We start from the raw sequence: 21,933 nt of genomic DNA, 5'->3' as shown, positions 1-21,933 counted from the left end.
TTCCAGCGCAGGAGGTGCCCAAGTAGTAGGGATCACAGGAATAGTTGGCTGTAAAGAAGAATATGAAAAAATAATGATTACTACTTAGTCAGAGGCTTAGGGGGAAAGAAGATTCACTATACGGCTTATAGGTAATTAAATCTGATGCAGGCGTCTTGAATTGCATGTGTGTAAGTAGTGCATGGGTTATGAGGGGGGATAGTGAAAGGGGAAGACACAGGAGGTGAAACAAGGCAATTCAGTACTTATAACACTTTAAAATGAACAATTTCAATGCTGCTATCAGTAAGAACCAGTCAGATTAGTGGCATCATCTTAACAGATAAACAGGGCAATACAGCATTTTCAACACTACAAATCAAACAATTACAATCCTACTGGCAGCACAAACGATTTGCATAAACCTCACCACAACAATAAATAGGATGTGCTGGAGGGATAGATTCCTGTCCGAGAGACTTCCCATGCTCTGGAACAAGATTCCAATCTACATTAGGCAGAGCTCTTCACTAACCCTCTTCAAGAGAAACCTTGACGATTGGATGGGAAACAGAAAGTTTACCCCAGGGATCACTTCAATGGCTCTGCTGGACAGATGCACAGGGAAATAATCTAAGGGGGCGGTAAAAGCCAACACATTCTGGCTAGGCTTATAAATGCCTTTGGGCAGATAGCCTAGCACCTACCTATGAACCTATGAACCTATTAGTTGGATCACCCTTTCTGATATACAGTCCACAAATCACAGTGTATTTAATAGTAGAGCTGCTCATACTATGATGGCACGCAGAAAATACCATTAATTAATAACAAGGACAACCCTGTGACCACGAGGTCAACTAGACTCTATCCCAGCAACTGGAGCTGCGCCTACAAGGATCTAAATGCCACCATTGATGAATCCAAATAAAATAAAGCATAATGGAGCTAACAATAGCGTTGGGATTACAGAACTGTGAGAACGATAGTATATGCTGTAGCCCTGAGAGCATGGCAGGTCAGTGAGTCAGTAAAAGCTGCACTTTCAAAATATGGATGTTAGAGCTGGTATTTAACACTACAACCTCATAGCTAAGTAAGCCCTGAACTTGCGGAAATTCATTTACATAGTATAAGCCACACTTTACAAACCATGGCAGTTAGAGCTAGTATCAAAAGCTAACACCACGGCAATTATTCTAGATAGTATAAGCCGTACTTTACAAACCATGGCAGTTAGAGCTAGTATTGCAAATATATCAGGCACTACAGGGATGTAACAGCACTGACAAATAGACACCAGTGTGAAAGTGCATACCCCTAACCAATCTCACCACAATCAAAGTGATATACTGGTAAGCCACATGAACAATGGACTATATGGACTATACGAACAAAATCATCAGCATGTTTGCCACTCACACACTACCCCTACATATACTGACCCAATTCACAGTGTAGTCTGATGCCTGACTGTGGTATGGGACATGTGTCAGTCTACTCCTACAAACATATATAGCTGATAGAGCACCAGAAACTGGAGCAGCATGCAAAGTCAGATAGAAAAGGACCCATAACACTTACATCTACCCCAACTTACCTACACAGACCAAATGACACATTCACAATACACTGCTACACACTCCTGACAGTCTTTCAGCAATTACCAGAAATACAGAGTCCTCTCAACTGTATAGAGTCTCACAGAATGTCCAGGCTTTGTCCCCATGTATAAGGTCTCCTGCACATAACATGTCTGGCAGTCTGATACATCACTGGTGATATTAGGAATTAACTCACTATATATTGACATACTATACCTATCCACCACTTACTGCATGACATCTAGACAAAGCCTGAGATACTTGGAGGGGGGGGGGGCAGAGGCCCAAACACAGGGGCATTATTGACATATTGCTGTTATAAACTGAGAAAGTTGCCTCTGTAACAGGGTTGTTGTAACATATCTGTTCTCAGGGATATGAAGTCAGAAATACACATGGATGTTACAATTTACTGACTGCAATCCTCAGAGTATGCTACTGAATTTCCAAGGGCAAAAAATGTGTTACTAACACACCAAATATAAGAGTCCAAACTCTGGCCAGTCTGTGGATAGCCCTACAGCTGAGAGTTATGTTAACCATGTAACACTATCAGACTTAAATTCATGCAGAGCAGCCATATCCACACAAACTCTGTCAAACTAGCATTACTTCAACTGCATAACAGTAATATTTACATTCTGTCCCTATGTCTGGAACATTCTCCCCCAGTTTGTATGGCTGTCTCCACAGTGTTTGTTGTAAGAGGTATGTCCAATTACCCTCTGTGATGCTATTTGTCCCACACCTCCATGAAGTCCTCCTCACAGGCAAGGAAAAGGGGCAACACCTACATGAAGTACTCAGTTATAGAAGTGTATTTCCATGCTATTGGGTATGGGAATGATACCACAGCTGTTCTACATGCCATTACCAAGTGGGGACTCCAATTGGTCCACAGGATATCATCTGCTCATGAGCATTACCTACAAAAAGCAAGCTGCTGCCTATGCAAAACAGATGTATATCCTACATCTGTCTCAGAGGAGAGAGAGAGAGAGAGAGAGAGAGACAAACACACACACACACACACACACACACACACACACACACACACACACACACACACACACACACACACACACGCACACACACACACACACACACACACACACACACACACACACACACACACACACACACACACACACACACACACACACACACACACACACACACACACACACACACACACACCCTGAAACTGATGGATTCTAGTAACTGAACCAAAAAAAACACAGGTATGTCAATTAAGCAAATAATTCAATGTAGTAGGGTATATATACACGTGGAAAATAGGAAATTCAAAAAATATTATCTCTCAACAACACATGCTTTACTGATATATTGCTGAGCAGAACCTATGTCCATAGCATCTGTGTCTGTTTGCAGTGACATAGAACACAGTTCAGGGCCATAAGTCACCCCAGGAAAGGATGGCTCATATATGACCAAAACTGGAGTGTGTTGCACAATACTGACTGTGACACTGCTAGGCCAGCTACTGGGATGTCACAGATATCCATATATTAATTGTGAATACAAATATGATATACATGTTTGTCTTAGACATGTGATGGACCTATACAGGGTATTTGCATACTGAAATACTGTCACAGCTGTGTGTGTGTTGAACTGCATGTGATATACTGAGCTCATACCATTCAACTGTCCAGTGTTATGCACACTGACCATATGTGTGCCTCATATTTGTTGTTATGTCATCAAGAGTTGTGTTATGTCTGGCAAATAATTGTAAACCTGTGAAAACTGACATCACAACATCATCTTTTCTTTTGGCTGTAACCATTCGTGGTCACCACAGCAGATCATCTGTGTCCATGTCTACCAGTCCTCTGCATCTTGCTCTGTCATACCAACCACCTGCATGTCTGCTATCATCACATACATACACCTTATCTCAGGCCTTCCTCTTTTCCTTTTACCTGTCAGCCTCATCCTTTCCCAGATATACTGAGCATATCTCCTCATAACATGTCCAAACCAACATAATCCTGCCACTCTCTGGCTTTGTCCCCAAGCTGTCCAACATGGGCTGACCACTTAACATACATATTCCTAATCCTGTCCACCCTCATCACACCTAGAGCAAATCTTAAAATCATTAACTTTGCTATGTCCAGCTCTGACTCATGCCTTTTTTTCAGTGCCAGTGTCTCCAACCCATATAACATAGCTGGTCTCACTACCCACTTGTAGATCTTCCCTATCCCTCTTAATGGTACTCGTCTGTCAGAAATCATTCCTGACACTCTTCTCTACCACCCACTTCCTGCCTGTACTCTTATCTTCACCTCTATCCCACACTTGCCATTACCCTAAACTGTTGTTCCTAAGTATTTACACATATCCACCTTTGCAAACTGCACTCCCTGCATCCTCACCATTCCTCTATCCTCCCTCACATTCACAGACATATATTCTGTCTTAGTCCTGTTGACCATCATTCCTCCCCTCTCTAGAACATACCTCCACCTCTCCAGGGTCTCCTCAACCTGTTCACTACTCTCACTACAGACCACAATGTCATCTGCAAACAGCACAGTCTAAGGGGACTCCTGTCTGATCATGTCTGTCAACCTGTCCATCACCACTGCAAATAAGAAAGGGCTCATACCTGATCCCTGATGTACTCCCACCTCCACCTTAAATGCACCTGTCGCTCCCAATGCTGAACTCACCGCAGTCACACTAGCCTTGTACATATCCTGTAGCATTCTTATGGATTCCTCTGCTACTCCTGACCTCCTCATACAATACCACAACTTGTCTCTAGGCATCCTGTTATATGCCGTCTCTAAGTCCACAAAGACACAACACAGCTACTTCTGACCTTCTCTGCACATCTCCATCAACACTCTCTGAGCAAACATCACATCTGAATTGCTCTTTCCTGGCAAGAAACCATACTGCTGATTAGTAATACTCACCTCCCTTCTTAACCTAGCTTCCACCACCTTTTACCATTACCTCATGCTGTGACTGATCAGTGTTAGCCCTCTCTAGTTACTACAGCTCTGCACAACATCCTTATTCTCATAATCAGTACCCAAACACATTTTATCCACTCCTCACACATCCTCTCACTTTCCATAATTACAGTAAGCAATCTGGTTAAAAAGACCACTGCCATTTATCCTAAACACCTCCATGCTTCCACAGGTATGTCATCTGGACCAATAGTCTTTCCATTCTTAAACCTCTTTATAGCTATCCTTACTTCCTCCTTGATAATCTGTTGCACATCCTGATTCACCATACCCACATCATCCAACCTTATCTCTCTCTCTCCCTCATTCTCTTCATTCAACAGCCCATCAAAGTACTGTTTCCACCTGCTTGACACACTCTGCTCGCTTGTGAGTATACTTCCACCATTATCCTCTATCTGCCTTATTTGCTACACATCCTTCCTAGCTAGAGGTATGTGCGTTTTTCCAGCCAGTTGGTACAGGTCCTATTCTCCATCCTTGGTGTCCAAGCTTACATACAACCCCTCAGATGTCTTATTCTCAGCCTTTGCCACCACTCTCTTTGCCATGCACCTCATCTCCCTATACACCTGTCTACTTTCTGCATATGTCTGACAATCCCATTCTCCTTGGCCAACCTCTTTTTCTGTATACTCCCCTGTACTTCCTCATTCCACCACCAGGTCTCCTTGTCCTCTTTCCTCTGTGCAGATGTCACACCAAGTCCCATTCTACTCATCTCCCTTACCAGCTCGGATGTAGTTACCCAGATATTCGCTAACTCTTCACTGCTACCCACTGCCTGTCTTAACTCTTCCCTGAAATCAACCTCACAATCACCCTTTCTCAGTATCCACCATTTGATATGTGGTGCTGCCCTCACACTCCTCCCCTCTTCTTGATCATCGTCATCCGGTAGACCAACATTCCATGCTGCCTAACTACACTTTCCAATGTCACCACTTTACAGTTACCAATCCCCTTCAAACAGGCCCACCTGCATAGGAGATAATCCACTTGTGTGCATCTTCCTCCACTCTTGTATGTCACCCTATGCCCCTCGGTCTTGTAAAACTATGCATTCACCAGAGGCATGTCAAACCTCTTTGGCAAACTCCATCACCATCTCATCTTCTGCATTCCTTTGCTTAATGCTATACCTACCCATCACTTCTGCATCCCCTTTGCCCCTTCACCATGTTGGAAGAGATGCATATTGCTGGTCCTCTCCTCATGGGTGCTGGGGAAGTAAATGTGCTCAGCAACATGTGGTCGCAAGCCATCCAGGAACTGGTGGAGTATCCTGGATGCAGATGCCTGTGAGACCCCATGATATCCCCAGTTGGTCTTTGGAAAGTACCTGTAGCTAGTATTCTTAATTTTAAAGTCTACTATTATATTTTCAAGTATACTTTAATTGTTTGTTTTTTTTTGGTGACCGTGTTTTACAAATATTTTATATATTTATTAAAAAACTTTTACACACACAATATATATATATATATATATATATATATATATATATATATATATATATATATATATATATATATATATATATATATATATATATATATATATATATATATATATATATATATATATATATATATATATATATATATATATATATATATATATATATATATATATATTGTGAATGCTGGGTGAATATGTTACATTGCTGAAGCCTATCTCATTAAATTCATTTTCTTTTTTCTCATCTTGTTTTATTCAAATGGAATAATGTCATTTAAATGTTCATTACTATTGGTGAGTTAATGGTATTTAAACATCAGTTACCCAAAGGATTAAGTAATTAGCTCTGATGAAGTTTTAGAATGTGGAATAAGACAAAAGTGCTCAGTTACATTCAGAATTTGTATTTGTATTTTATTGTATTAATCTTATTACTTGGTACTTGATTAAAGTGCTTTGGCTTTTTAGTTGTTTCCTTTTGTTACAAATTGAAATGTTAATGTGTTCTAGTAGTTCATTCATTTTTATCCCAGCCTGATATCAGGTGGTACACAGAAGGTGGTTGGGGGGGGGGGGGGCTGAAGACATTTTGTGTATATTTATGACAGCAACAACTTAAATTACAAGATTGCTATCATTTGTTATTTGACTTCCATCACAATCTGACACAAGAGGGGGGTACATGGAAGGTGACTATTTATGGGGGATAAGGAATAGACACTCTTCCCAAATATGATTTAATTAGCTTCACAAGCATTTGTCTTCTCATTTAATAAGGAAGCTCAACATTAAGCCATGGATACACCTTATTTCTTTGTTGAAAGCAAAAAAAGTACTGGATTTCTTTCCTTAGTCATCATTTTTGTTCAAGGCCATTACTGGATCAAGAAGTGGAAAAATGACTTCAGACCATCTAGAACTGCATTCTGTAGGCCCTGGGACTTCTGGATAAATTTAATTACTTCTTTAACAGCTATACAATGCATAATAGACCAGTTAGTGTGTGTTAAAGCAATTGAAGAAAACTGGGTCAAAGTATTAAAAAAAAGAAGCTCTTAAATGTACCTAAGAGCATTTAGATCTCCATAGCTTCTGGGAGCCTAGTAGCAACAGTCCCTAAGCTTAACTTAGTTATTTCCTCCATTGGTATTACTGTACAGTTTTGACAAATTACAGTGTACTGAATGGCCAAAGAGCATGAAAAAGCAGAATAAAAGTAATCTTGATGATATGGAGAGGTTTGGATGGGGGGAGGTACTGGGGTTGCTGTGTGTTGGAGATCAGTTGGCAGTAGGGGAGTATTACAGAGCCCTTTGCTTAGGGATCCACTTCACCCCCTGCCTAACATATAGATAGGACATAGCATCTAAATCTAGTTATCTGCTAAACACATATACTCAAGAAGTACTTCTTTCCATTAAGTAGTGAGTGGACTCTGATTATCTTAACAATGCCACAACACAGACAGCTGTAACATCAAATATACTGAAGCTAGCAGCTTTCAGTTTTAGAAGTGTTTGTGATAATATGAGCCTAAACTGACATGTATTTCCTGTCTTATTTACTATAACAGTATCCTATACAAAACCTGATAAAATATTGCCACCAATGTCTGTATAAGTGGGAAAAAACATTTAAATAAAAGTTAGGTTATAAAGACATTACTCAAGCACAATGAAAAAATATTAAGACTAAAAATATAGTACCATGTTATCATTGCACATTTTGTGTTTATATTAATAGAAGTAACAATTATAAACACCCGATTACCAATAAAGTATTTTTTTAGCTGTTTTGCTACTCACAAGTCTTCCAACTCAGTTTAACCAGTTGTGAGTGTTGTGTATCTTTCTACATAGATAAAACAAATAGGATGTTAACAAAATGGATTTCTGAACATCTTTCTGATATATGTAGAGAAATATACACTGACACATTAGGTAAACATATTAGAGACAATGATAGTACTCATAAATTTACCTTTAGCGTGATTGACTTATTTTTTAATTTATTTTTTACTTTTTTATTGATTTATCATTTTTTTTTGTTTTAGAGTATTTCTGTGTTTGACAATTTTCTCTGCTAATTGGCTATTCAACATTGTTGCAATATCTAGTATTTTGAAGTCTGTACAGGAGAGGAGATCTGTGACAGAATATGAGGTCCAGATAGCCTGCACTAGCTTTTTCTCATGCATGGAACATTTTATCCCACACATAAAATGGTTTTGAAGTATATGTTATCTGGCAATTTGAGTGCTTAGTTTTCCTTACTCAATTTTATATATATATATATATATATATATATATATATATATATATATATTCATTTAGTCGAGCGCACATTGCTCGATCATGCAGTACACCGATTTTTATCTGTGAATTTCATAATGCCAAACCGTCGGAATGTCATAATAAACTCTGACATTTTTGACTGCTCTACCACCTAAACAAGCACCACCATGGGTCAAAAAAGGGGCGATATTTTGCGATTCGCAACAATTGTGATCGCTTTTTTGAGATTTTGCCACACTGCTTTTGACAATAACCTGATCGACCATACACCAGCCTATCAAATGCATGCATACCTATATATATATATATATATATATATATATATATATATATATATATATATATATATATATATATATATATATATATATATATATATATATATATATATATATATATATATATATATATATATATATATATATATATATATATATATATATATATATATATATATATATATATATATATATATATATATATATATATATATATAAATACACATATATAGGTTTGCTATCAAAATGATGAAAGTCATTACAAAAATCCATTAACAATCTCAAAAGGAAAGGCCAACACAAATTTCACTTAGGAGAAATGTCGAATCTGCTGAATAAATGCAGCACATTCGACAACATCATGAACATAAAACATTATGCATGCATAGGAACTCAACTAAGTATAACTCCTACACTTCACATCACGTCTTTGCAGAGGGGTAAGCCACCCTGCCCTCCCCTATGAAGGGCTGTGTCTGCCACAACCCCTGGTAATTATATATTCCAACTCCAAGATTGCACTACACTAAGGAAAGGGATGTATGTCCCAATCTGCACTCTACTGCGATCTCTAGCCCTTAGATCAACTTCATGTCAGTGAATGCACAGTGGCATTCACAGGATGAACTACCGACAGTCGGCAACATGGCAATCAACCATCTGCCGTCCGATATCCTGTCTGCAGAGAATCTGTGTTTGGGATTTTGATAGTAAACTATATATATATATATATATATATATATATATATATATATCTATATATATATATGTGTGTGTGTGTGTGTGTGTGTGTGTACGTATATACTGGAGTTTCAACTGGCAAAACTACCGACAGTCGGCAACATGGCAATCAACCATCTGCCGTCCGATATCCTGTCTGCAGAGAATCTGTGTTTGGGATTTTGATAGTAAACCATATATATATATATATATATATATGTGTGTGTGTGTGTGTGTGTGTGTGTGTGTGTGTGTACGTATATACTGGAGTTTCAACTGGCAAAATAATTAAAAATTGTCTTTACCAGAATATTTATCGATTTATAGTCAGGCAACCTCCGGATCTTTCAGTGGAATCCTATACTTAACCTTTATTACCTAAAACGTCTGTACTGGTTGCATTCCTAAAGAATGTAAAACAGCCACTATAATTCTATTACACACAAGGGAGGTTCAACCATGTGCTTTTTTTTAAACTATAGACCCATTAGTCACATTAGTCTCATGTGTGAATCTACCAGATGTTTTATCAAAAACTTCAGTAATCCTGGCATTGAAAATCTCCTACCTCGGGATCTTCATTACTCTGGATTTGCCAAAGGCAGGTTCTGCCTATTTACTATTGTTACTTTCTTTGCATGAATCACATAAGCCATGGATAGTAGTTACTCCTACACATAGCATTAATAGGCCTAGTCAAGGCATTTGACACTGTTCCTCAAGCAGGTATTATTGACAGAGTTGTGACTCTGAATGTAAAACTATATGTTTTGGGTTGGATAGCAAACTAGCAGTCTGACAGTATCCATGTAATGACAGTTGCAAAAAAGTTAGCAGTGGTGTACCACAGGGCTCAGTGATGGGCCATCTCCTATTTTGGATCTCTTTGTCAGACTTTCAAGACATGAATCCTAGCTTACGGTTATATAATTTTGCAGGTGCCTGTACACTAGGTGTTGTTATTTGACCTTCACCTGTTCACAATTGCTCCAACTTGGGATAGACTATTTTATGAATTGCTGCAAGGCCAATGGTCTCAAACTGCATAAGAAAAAAAATGATACATATTTAATTTTGGTAAAGAAAACATGTCCACATAATACCAGATAGGCAACATTCCCCTCCTTTCAGACATTATCATAAGACACCTAGGGACACTTGTAGAGATAGCCTTATCTTTTGTCATTTATGTCTCCATAGTTGTATAAAAAGTTTTTATTTGGCTCATCTAATTTCCAAAAGCATATTTTCTTGATCTTAACCAGTCTTAATTTCTCTTTAGTTATTTGGCAAGCCAAGAACTGTATATAGTTTTCCTTTTGGTACACACTTAGTGTCTTATATACTCCACCATGCAGATATGTATTTGGCCTTTAAGCCATGAATTATATGAACTTCCTTCATCTCCTGTCTCTTCCTCCTATAAATGGTTCATCAAATGCCTGTTCAATAAAACTAGACCTTCATCAACAAATAAGGCATTTGATTTGTCAGAATCAACCCCAATTGCATCTCCTCCTCTGGAAAAACCTTCCATTAAATGTCAGTTAGAGCAGCACCTTTGCCTCCTCTAAGTAAAACCTGGAAAATTGGACATTATTCTCACTTTTTCTCTTCGCAGTCAGTCTTGCATTGCCCTTTCTCATGCTGGAATGAACTTTTAAATATGGTTTCTCAGTTAGATTTGCAATGAACTTTTGACTAAATACATAGTACTTACTCATGAACCCATGAACTCAGTCTAAGCAAGGTGCTCTGCCAACATGTGGTGTGTGTCAGCTACCTCCATAATCCAAGACTCCTGACATGGAACAACCACAGGCCACATCAAAAGTTCAGGTGGACAGAGGTGTGGTACCTAGACAGTAAAAGAGGTCCACAGACACAGTATAACTGAGCACAGATGACCCAGTAAGTATGATTTGAAACTATGATGACATGCCCACTAGTACATTGATACACAGATCTGCATATCATGGCTACCATGGAAAATTAACTTTGTATGTGCACATCTATCTGTGTCCTGTTCTCAGTGGCAGTATTCATACATATATCTTTGAAAATATGTTACATATCCAAAAAACATATCATAGTTACTCCAGATAGGTATCTGTACTCAAATAGGTCCTTGTAGTGGGAGCACAGGTATGTGTATAGGCATCCATTAGATGGTACCTAAACTTATAATACATGTATGTACCTTAGGCACATGGGCAGTGGCAACATGTCATACAGTATTTACCCTGATAATGTTTGGCCACAAACAGGAATATGTAGCAAACACATCCAGATTCACATAGGTACATCAGTAATACATGCATGGATCAGCATAACCTCAAGCCAGGTATAAGTATGGATAGAACTAATACACATATGGGTATTTTAATATTACAAACCTATAACACATAGGAGGTTTGTGGTAACATGCAGGCAATGCACATATACACATTGCTATAGTAGTGACATACCATGTACCCATGACATACTCTATGGCATATGCATGCACAAAGTATACACACACACACACACACACACACACACACACACACACACACACACACACACACATACACACATATCCAGTAACTCCATTGGGCTGTCCTGTAAGTAATGTGTTGTGATGCAACACATAGTAATGGAGCACTCTCACCAGCAGCAATATCTGGCTACCCAGAGGAGGCTGCCATAGTGGCAGAATATCTACTGGTTGCAGGATGTCATATTCAGACAGAACTCTGTGCCTTGAGTCACCTGATAATATATGGACTCAGAATACTTATGCAATGCATCTATACATGCTGTTCTGCTTCAGACTAAGGCATAGTTTTCACAATGGTTTGCAGTACATCTCAGTGCAATGCTAATACTGGCAGGACATTCTGAATTAGAATGTAGACATTTTGTTTAACTTTAGTTATGCTTTCATATATCAACAATGCTTGATGAACAATGACCAGTCAACTCAATTAAGCACAAAAAATATGAAATAATTATGGGTATGAATATACAATGGATGAACAATGAGTAATCCATATGCAATATGTTCCATTAAGTCAGTATACAAGAAAAGAAATATTATTTTGACTAATACATTAGATTTCCAGACCAATAACAATGTGAATGAGTAACAGAAATAATTTTCTTTTACTCTTTGCATTGCCAGCATTTAGGATTGTCATCCTCAATTAATTTGGCAATGATATATGGAGTCATGAATAATCTATGGAGGTTTTTCCAAGCAAACAGCCTCCATTTCAGTGTTGAGACTGCAAGAAATGGGAACTTTGTAAAAGCATTAATGTACAAATTTGAAAAAAGTACCCATCATCCCTGCAAAAGATGGACTTAAAATCTTATTCTGCATCAAATTTTAGGATTAAACACAGAGGATATGTATAAGATATACTCCATTTAGATGCTTGTTTTCCCTTAAAGTAAGTTAAACATGTTGAAATATTAAGGAATTACAAGTCCTACCCCCTGAGTTGCATCAGTGCTAGAAAACAGTAGGTCCTCTAGTTGTAAATATAAGATGTAATGATGTTGATGTAAATTGCAGGTCTGGATGATATTCTCAACAGGTTTAAGGAACACCCTTGAGCACAAGTGAAACAGGAGAAAAAGCACCCTTCCCTACCACAGAAATGAGGGAAATTATGACTATTTAACTTTAGATATGCCCCAAAAAGGAGAATGACAGCTGCTAAACTCTTATTGTAATCATGATTTTGTGAAAAATATATATATTGATAAAGCAATAATGGGTACTGAAATATTGTGAGGATATAATGCCCCTCAGATTTCTGTAATGACTCATTGAAAAAAACATAAAGCAGAGTCACCTGAGCATGTCTATGCAGACTTCCAATGTGACTGGTATGAGACCTCAGAGAGGTGTCAGAGGTATTGACCATTTGATCCACCTGTAGCATAAGCTAACCTGGTGTATAAAGGTCTCCACAACACCTAACCATCACTGCTTAGTATGCCAAATATGGACTTGGGAGTCTTATACCACTTGCCTTCTTGGGTAAGTGATGGATTACTTGGGATTGGCTAGGCACAGAGTGACACAAATAGTCTGCAAATGCTGGACATTCATATCCTTTGTTATTTTAGTGCCTGGGACTAACTGCATGCCTAAATATGTTAAAATTGGCGGAGTAACATTAAACCTGTGCTATCTCTGATGACTAAGAACAGCTGCAATGAGTCAGGCAGGAACAGTATGAATGGTTAATTTTATACCTTAAGAAGCATAGCCAGTCTGATAGTGTCTGCCAACACCTAGGAACTATGTCTTGAATGTTTTTCAAAAACAATAGTAGATCATCTGCAAATAAAGCCACCCCTCTAATTTCCTAAGTAACTCACTTCCCATCTGTTGGAGAAGTTATTATGGTTTTGAATGTTAACTGCCAGGGGTTCAGTGGACTATATGTACAATTACAAAGTTAAAGGGTATCCTTGCTGAGTTACTTTAAGTATAAATAACGTAGAGATATAAGGACAAAAATACACCATAGCCGTAGCCTTCAATTATGCACTAGAAAGCCAAAACTGTCTAATATGCAAAAGATATATTTCCAGCTAACATTATCAAAAGCTTTTTCCAAAACAACAGATAGCAACACTGATGAATCATGAAACAGGCTACCTCTTTCTAACAGAGTGGACCTCACTATGTAGTGCCAGGGCATTTTAACTCTTAACAATTCCTGTCTGATTCGGATCAATTAAAGTAGGGATCAGTGGTGTAAGGTGGGTTGCCCACATGTTCATGTAAATGTTATTATCCATATTCAGGAGTGATATAGAGTGATAATTAAATAAATTTGAAGGGTCTTTTCCTAGCTTTAGAATGAGAATTATGAGAAAGTGTTTCCATGACAGAGGTATGCTAAGTTTATGGAAACCCACCTGGCATGCTGACTTAAGAGAGATAAAGCTGGCATTGGAAGGATGTTGTAAAGCTCATCTGGTAAGTTGTCCATTCCAAGCACCTTACTGCACAGTGATTTATTTATAGCTGCTAACATTTCCTGTTGGGAGATGGGCCACTCAAGATTTGTAATATGTTCTGAAGACAAATGTGGAAGTTCTGGCAGAGTTATATTACCACTGAAGTGACAGAAAAGACTTTATTCATTTCCTCTAATTCTGATTACAGGGTTTGATACTAATCCCAGGTCCTTTCCAGAGTCTTCTATAGAGAAATAAGGAGTTTCCCCATCCTTGGTAAAGGAAATTTAGTGCACAGTTTGCCTAGCTTTGTTTCAACATTTCCTTGCCGATCTCAAATAAATTCATGGTGCCACTTCATAATACCAGAGATGTAGCTTATCTAGGGCAGTTTTAGTATTTATATTTAATACATCTTGTGTACTAGTACCACGCTGCTGTAAATCCTCAGAGGATTTACATCCATTAAGATGAAAGATCTCCCACTCCAGTAATTTATACTCCTCTTGTAAAAAAAGCTAATGTGCCCCCCCAAAAGCCTCTATAGATCATTAGCCCATGATTTCAGATGAGTATGAAGAAACACTTTAAATGCATCCCATGAAATGTGTGGCTGGTAATTTTCACCTTCATGGATTTTTACAAAAACTTAAGCAAGCTGTATGATCTGATGTTGAAACTCAGGTCTTTTTGCATATTATAGGTAAAACCTTGTGTGATGCAGAAGATAAGGAATTATCTTTAAGAGAGCACAATTTATTGTGTCATTGTCTGAATACCGTAGGGGACCATACTGATTTCCAGGCTAAGGTCTAAAAGGTCCCTGCCTACTTATATTCTGTCTTCCCTGCTAAATGCAACATGCCTTGCTAAATACTGTGTGCAGTAAAAGGGCATAATGGTATGATCTGCTCCCAGATCAACAAGGTACATTTCCTTTGGCCAAGTGCTTAAGTATTTTTCAACAGGTGACAATTTGAAGGTCCTTGAAACAGTGGTATAATTAGATTCTGTTGTACAATTAAAATCACCAGTAAGGATAAGACACCCCTGGCCTTAGCCTGGATGTGATTTAACAACTGCTTTATTGGTTTGATTCATAAGGAAGGAAACTAATACATTGTGAAAAGAGTTAGAAAAGCACCGCCCCCCCTTATAATTATAGGTACATGCTCACCGCCCAGGGTTTGAAATTTGTCTGTAACTTGTAAGGCTGATTTAGATTGTGCTGAAATATGCACCAAATAGGTTATTACTTCACACCCCCATGTTGTTTGTTTCAGATGTTCCTGTTAGGACAAGTGTGTATACCTTGGAAGCTGATGATGTCAGGTGAATAAACTCCATTCCAGGTGTGCAAATGAGCCCTATTAGTGGAGGGTTTATACCATTAACATTAACGCTTAATAATTTCATTAATCAGAGTCTCTCACAAGGAAATTATACTCTCCCACTGGAGAAAAATGCTAAGATATATCAGTCACCCGAAGAAAAAATGGAGAGAGATATGGGCAAGATAAGCAAGTGGCAAAAATCTTAGCCAAAATAAACATCATTATAAAATATATATCCATCTACAAGATAACAATTGGATCAATCTACTAGGTCAATTTAGACATTTTATGATACCTGTGTCTATGTGAAAGCTAATAGTGTGCCTGTATTACCAACATGTGGAATGATTTCACACACTGCTGCAATGTTATAGAAGGTATGGGTGGAAAGTTGTAGCAGCAGTATGATTGTACTTAATAAACGGTGAGGTTTGCTATAATGCAAAATCATGCATTATCTGAATCAGGCTGTTTAATTATGAGCTAAATTATGATAATACAGCACATAATTTCACACGCTTATCTAAAACACAGTTAAAAGAGGTAGAATAGCATTTTACATGATAAACAGCATACTACAGAATTGTAGTTTACCACATATTTGCTGTACCATTATTATATATATATATATATATATATATATATATATATATATATATATATATATTTTTTTTTTTTTTTTTTTGCTCTTTGTTGACAAGGTTAGCGCTAGTAGCCTCTTTTCAGGGGAGACCACAAGGGATGTTCATACTAAAAGGGAAAATTTGGGCAGTGCATTGCAGAACTTCCCGTACTCTTTCTGATATTTGCTGTGGGATCTTTTACATGCTCCTGAGCTACAGCAGGTGGGGCCTTAACTTAACATCTCTTCCAAAGGACGACATACTCAAAAGTGATAATTTTGTAAAAAGGTGCCACAGGTACCTGAGGATGCTTAAAACTAGATGGATAACAACAACAATGCCTCCTTATATACATATATTAACAGAAAATTGGTTCCAAAACAGTGAAAGCACCCACTCTAATTAAGGATTTATCACTTATCGTATGTAAATTTACACATGAGTTCAGCTATGGGAAGTGTTAGCAATTGTGAAAAGCCCCTCACATCAAAGCATATTCCTTGTGCTCCTAAATCTGAAATTTTGGAAAGCTGCCATAAACAAAGTCAACTATGACTTTACAGCCAGCTAGACATCACTTTTATGTCCCTTACTAATTATAATAGCTGCCAAAATGTCTTCTCCACAGGTCTCAAATTTATTATAAAACGATTGCCCAGCCACTAGTTGTTATAAAACAGTAAACTTCAAGTTGAAAAACATAAGCACTTTTGTTCCAGTATTAAGTTAAATGGACCTGTATCGGATAAAAATCACCATTTTAACATCAGTACTTTAAATACAAAGACCATCCAATCAAGTTATTCAGTAATAACACCCCCCCCCAAACAACTAACCAATTAGAACTTCTCTTTAAAAACACACCTCCAACACTAAATATTGGATTCAACAGTCAGAATTAATAAAGAAGAAGTTTGAATCCACAGTCATTACCATAAAAGTGCTATATTACTATAGAAAAACAGATATTTCATATTTTTAGCCCTTTTAACTTTAAAAGACATTTAATTGATTTGCCTTCATTCAAGCCTGGCCAAAATCAGGCCTTCAAATTAAGCTGCTATGCTAATTCAGCTTTTTTTAAATGTAAAGGCCACACCCTTCCCCTCTCTGTGGGTTGCAAAACTTCCAATATTATAAACTTAAAGTCATGGCTGGCATTATTTATAATGTGTTTCGCCAAAACATTAGTATATTTTTTAGGTAAATTCCACAGAAATGATCCTCAATTTTATTTTTCAGCTTCCTTTCAGTAATTGCTCATGTAAAAACATGGACAAGAAGAGCAGACAGCACAATAAACCACTTTTGAAGAATTATAATTTGTCCTACAATAAATGTTGATATCAAAATTATTTATGGTAATATGACTAACTTCTAAGATATAGTGACAATACACACAAACACCACATTTATGCATTGCCCCTAACTTTTTTGTTCATGAACATTTTTAAAGTTGAGACTTTTTTATATACAAATGTAGGTTTACTCCCTATCCTATCAATCACATCCTTTTTTTTTAATAATTCCCAATTTTTGAATAAAATTCCTAATAAAAGATAGCTATCCACATTAAATGTAGTAATAAAAACATTAACAAAGTTAGAAGCTTATCTAGAACTTATATTAGGTGTTAAAGCATATTCATTATGACTCTTAAACAAAATATAATTTGGTAAGGTATCAATACAAGATTCTATATTACCCAAATAATTGACTTTCTTACCTAAAATAGGTTTAAAATAACCTATAGATCTCTTTTCTACCACCTCATCCCTCATCTCATTAACTAGTCCAATGGGGTACCCCTCGACAAAAAAATATTCTATAAATATCATATTCTAACAAAAAAAAAAAAAAACATGGGCAAGACTGAAATTAAATTGAAAAATAGAATTGCGGAACATTTGTGTGATATTTGCCTAAAAGAAATAGTAATCCTTTGGCAAAACACATTATAAATAATGTTGGCCATGACTTTAAGTTTATAATATTGGAAGTTTGGCAACACTCAGAGAGGGGATGTGCGTGGCCTTTACATCTTGAAAAAGCTGAATTAGCATGGCAGCTCCATTTGAACATCCGATTTTTGCCAGGCTTAAATGAAGCCGAATCAATTAAATGTCTTTTAAAGTTAAAATGGCTAAAATGATGAAATATCTTTCACAAGGAAATTATACTCTCCCACTGGAGAAAAATGCTAAGCTATATCGGTCACCCAAGGAAATGATGGAGAGAGATATGGGCAAGATAAGCAAGTGGTAAAAACCTTAGCCTAAATAAACTTATCATTATAAAATATATATCCATCTACAAGATAACAATTGGATTCATTTACTAGGATAATTTAGACATTTCATGATACTTGTGTCTATGTGAAAGCTAATAGTGTGCCTGTATTACCAACATGTGGAATGATTTCACACACTGCTGCAATGTTATAGAAGGTATGGGTGGAAAGTTGTAGTAGCAGTATGACTGTACTTGTTAATCGGTGAGGTTTGCTACAAAGCAATATCATGCATTATCTCTGCATGCCTGGTAGGCAGTGTACTGCAGCACTGCCCAAGAATCAGGCTGATTAATTATAAGCCAAATTATGATAATACAGCACATAATTTCACACATGTTTATCTAAAACACAGTTAAAAGAGGTAGAATAGCATTTTACAAGCTAAACAGCATACTACAGGATTGTAGTTTACCACATATTTGCTGTACCATTATTATTATTATTATTTTATTTATTTATTTATTTTTGCTCTTTGTTGATAACATTAACCCCAGTAGACTAGTAGCCTCTTTTCAGGGGAGACCAGAAGTGATATGTATACTACTAAGGAAAATTTGGCCAGTGCATTGCAGAACTTCCCTTACTCTTTTTGATAGTTGCTGTGGGAATGAAGTGATCCCAAGGGTGTATTTTCGGTTATCCATCCAGTCGTCAAGGTTTCTCTTGAAGAGTGTTAGTGAGGGGCTCTGCCTAATGTAGTTTGGAATTTTGTTCCAAAGCATGCAGAGTCTCTGTGACAGGAATCTATCCCTCCAGCATGTTCTATTTATTGTAGTGGCGAGGTTTAGCTCACTAGAGTGCGTGACTCACAGTGACTTGGATTTCTTTAGGTGGAGCATGTCCATCAATTCTGAGCTGGACATGGCTTTGTAAGTCAGGCAGAGATCACCTCTGAGTAAGCGATATGCCACTGAGTACAGCCGGAGTTTTTTCAGTCAGGCTGCATAGGACATATGTTTGAGGCCAGTAATCCTCTTGGTGAGGTACTTTTGTGGTCTTTTCAGCTGTTGGAAGTGTTTTGTGAGGTAAATCCCAAATGGGGCATTGTACTCTATGATGGGTCTGATGAGTGACGAGTAGAGGGGCACTATAACCTCTTTATTTCTAGATGCAAACCCTTTAGTAGTTAGATGGGCCACATAGAAGGATTTCCTAACTACTCTGGCAATATGATTGTCAAAGGAGAGATTACTATCTACCTGGGTCCCTAGATCTCATATTAACTCTTTTGTATTAAGGGGGCTGCCACCTATGTGGTAATATGTGGGTGTTTTGTTTTTCCCAAATGGGATGACTATGCATTTTTTGGCATTTAGCTTGAGGCCATGACTTTAACACCAGGTGCCCATCTCAGTAAGGCCCTTTTGGAGGATGTCCGTGTCAGCCGGAGAGTCAGTTATGGCTCCCAATTTGCAGTCATCAGCGAACTTGGTAAGCCATAGTCCTCCTGTGTTTGTGTGTACTTCTGAGAAGTATATGTTGAACAGTAGGGGTCCCAGGACCGAGCCTTGTGAGACACCACTTGTGACTGGTTTAGAGTCCAACCTGGAGCCCGCTATTCTTACCATGTGAGTTCTGTCTGTAAGCCAGTTGGCAACCAATCTCATGATGTAGGGGTTTATGTTCAGGCTGGTGAGTTTTTCTGTAATATCTGAGGTGGAATGGTGTTGAAAGCCTTGGTGAGGTCAAGGTAGGCTGTGTGAACCACCTTTCCCTTGCCTATGGCCTTGGTGACTGTCTCAAAGAAGTTAACCAGGTTTAGTAGGCATGATCTGCCCTTAACAAAGTGGAACTGGGTCGGGTCAAGTGTTTTGAGGTTCCCAATGTCTTTATTAATGAGTTCCATGATGATGTGCTCCATAGCTTTGCAGACCAGGCTAGTCAGGCTTATGGGGTGATAATTACCAGGGTCAGTTGTGGCCCCTCCTTTGTGGAGAGGAATAACCATTGCTGTGCAACATTCTATGGGCACATAGCCTGTGGAGAGGCTGAGATTGAACAGCATGTTTAGGTGGGGGGTTAGTTCGTTCTGTAGTTCGTGCAAGACGCAGTCTGGGACACCATCTGGCCCATTGACGCTGTGTTTTTGGCTTTTGAAAGGGCTGTTTTCATCTGTGCATCTGTGATTTCTGGGACAATACACTTTTCCGGTATTGTTGTGGGCCCTTTTGGGGGTGAGAAGGGGGTGAAGTTTGTACTGAATCTATCTGCCAGGATGATGGCAGTATCAGTAGGTTCAGTATATTTTGTGCTATTTTGCACTAGTTTAGTGCATATCTATGAGTTGCCACTTAGATTCTTAACATAGCTAAAGAAGGATTTGTGGTTATCTTTTGAATCCTTGGCTATTTTTCTTTCGAAGTTAGCCTTGGATGATTTCATGAGGGACCTTAATTTCTTACTAATACTGATCAGGGATGTCTTTCCTTTTTGGGATTTGCTTTTTTTCTGAACTAGTTTCCTCCTTTTACTGTATAGCCTGTTTATGCAGGGGTACACCAAACTGGTTTCCTTCTCTTAGCAGAGTGAGTCTTGGTTTTGCTAGGGATGGCACGATCTATGCATCCTTGTAGGTGCTCATAGAGTGCATTTGTAAAGGTTTCTGCATCTTGAGCAACGTTATCCTTTAGCATGGGAGCTGTGAAACCTACTACCTCTGTCTTAAGTAAGGTGAAGTTTGCTTTAGAAAAGTTTTTTACTGTGGTTTCCTTAGTTGCGGGTGCTGGTGGGGAGGGGACATCCAGAGTGATTAGTTTATGGTCTGATCAAACCAGTGGCAGGTTGACCTCCGGTGTGGAAAACCTGTCGTCCATGTTGGTGATGACCAGGTCCAGTATGTTTTCACCTCTTGTAGGGGAGTTTACCAGCTGATCCAGGGTGTTTGAGTTGATGAATTCCAGGAAATGCTGGGCCTGGGAGTTTGTACTTGAGAAGTTTTCCCAGTGAATGGTAGGGTAATTGAAATCGCCCAATATCGGGGTGTTCAGTAGGACCTTCATGTTTTCCAGTGTCTCCAGAAAGGTGGAGTGGTGGTCCTTGGCCATGGACGGTGATCTGTAGCAGGCCACAATTTGCATTGCAGATTTGCTGGATGTTAGTTGCACATGGATGATCTCAGAGGTATCATGCTTCACCACTAACCTGGAGGTGTAAGTATCCTTGATGAATATGGATACACCCCCTCCTTTTGTGTTTCGGTCTGTGCTCTGTGGCCGAAATGTGTGGTATGAGTTGTAGCCCGATAGTGCTGGGGTGCACTCTGGAGCCTTGAACCAGGTTTCTGTTACGGCACAGATGTCGACATTCTCCATACTGAGGAGTACTTCGAGCGTGTGCATTTTGAGATTTAAACTCCTGGCGTTGAGTAGCATAAC

Source organism: Protopterus annectens, chromosome 2.part0 (assembly GCF_019279795.1).
Source record: "Protopterus annectens isolate FY-2018-M chromosome 2.part0, PAN1.0, whole genome shotgun sequence".
NCBI lineage: Eukaryota > Metazoa > Chordata > Ceratodontiformes > Protopteridae > Protopterus > Protopterus annectens.
Note: the sequence above shows the minus strand (reverse complement) of the source record.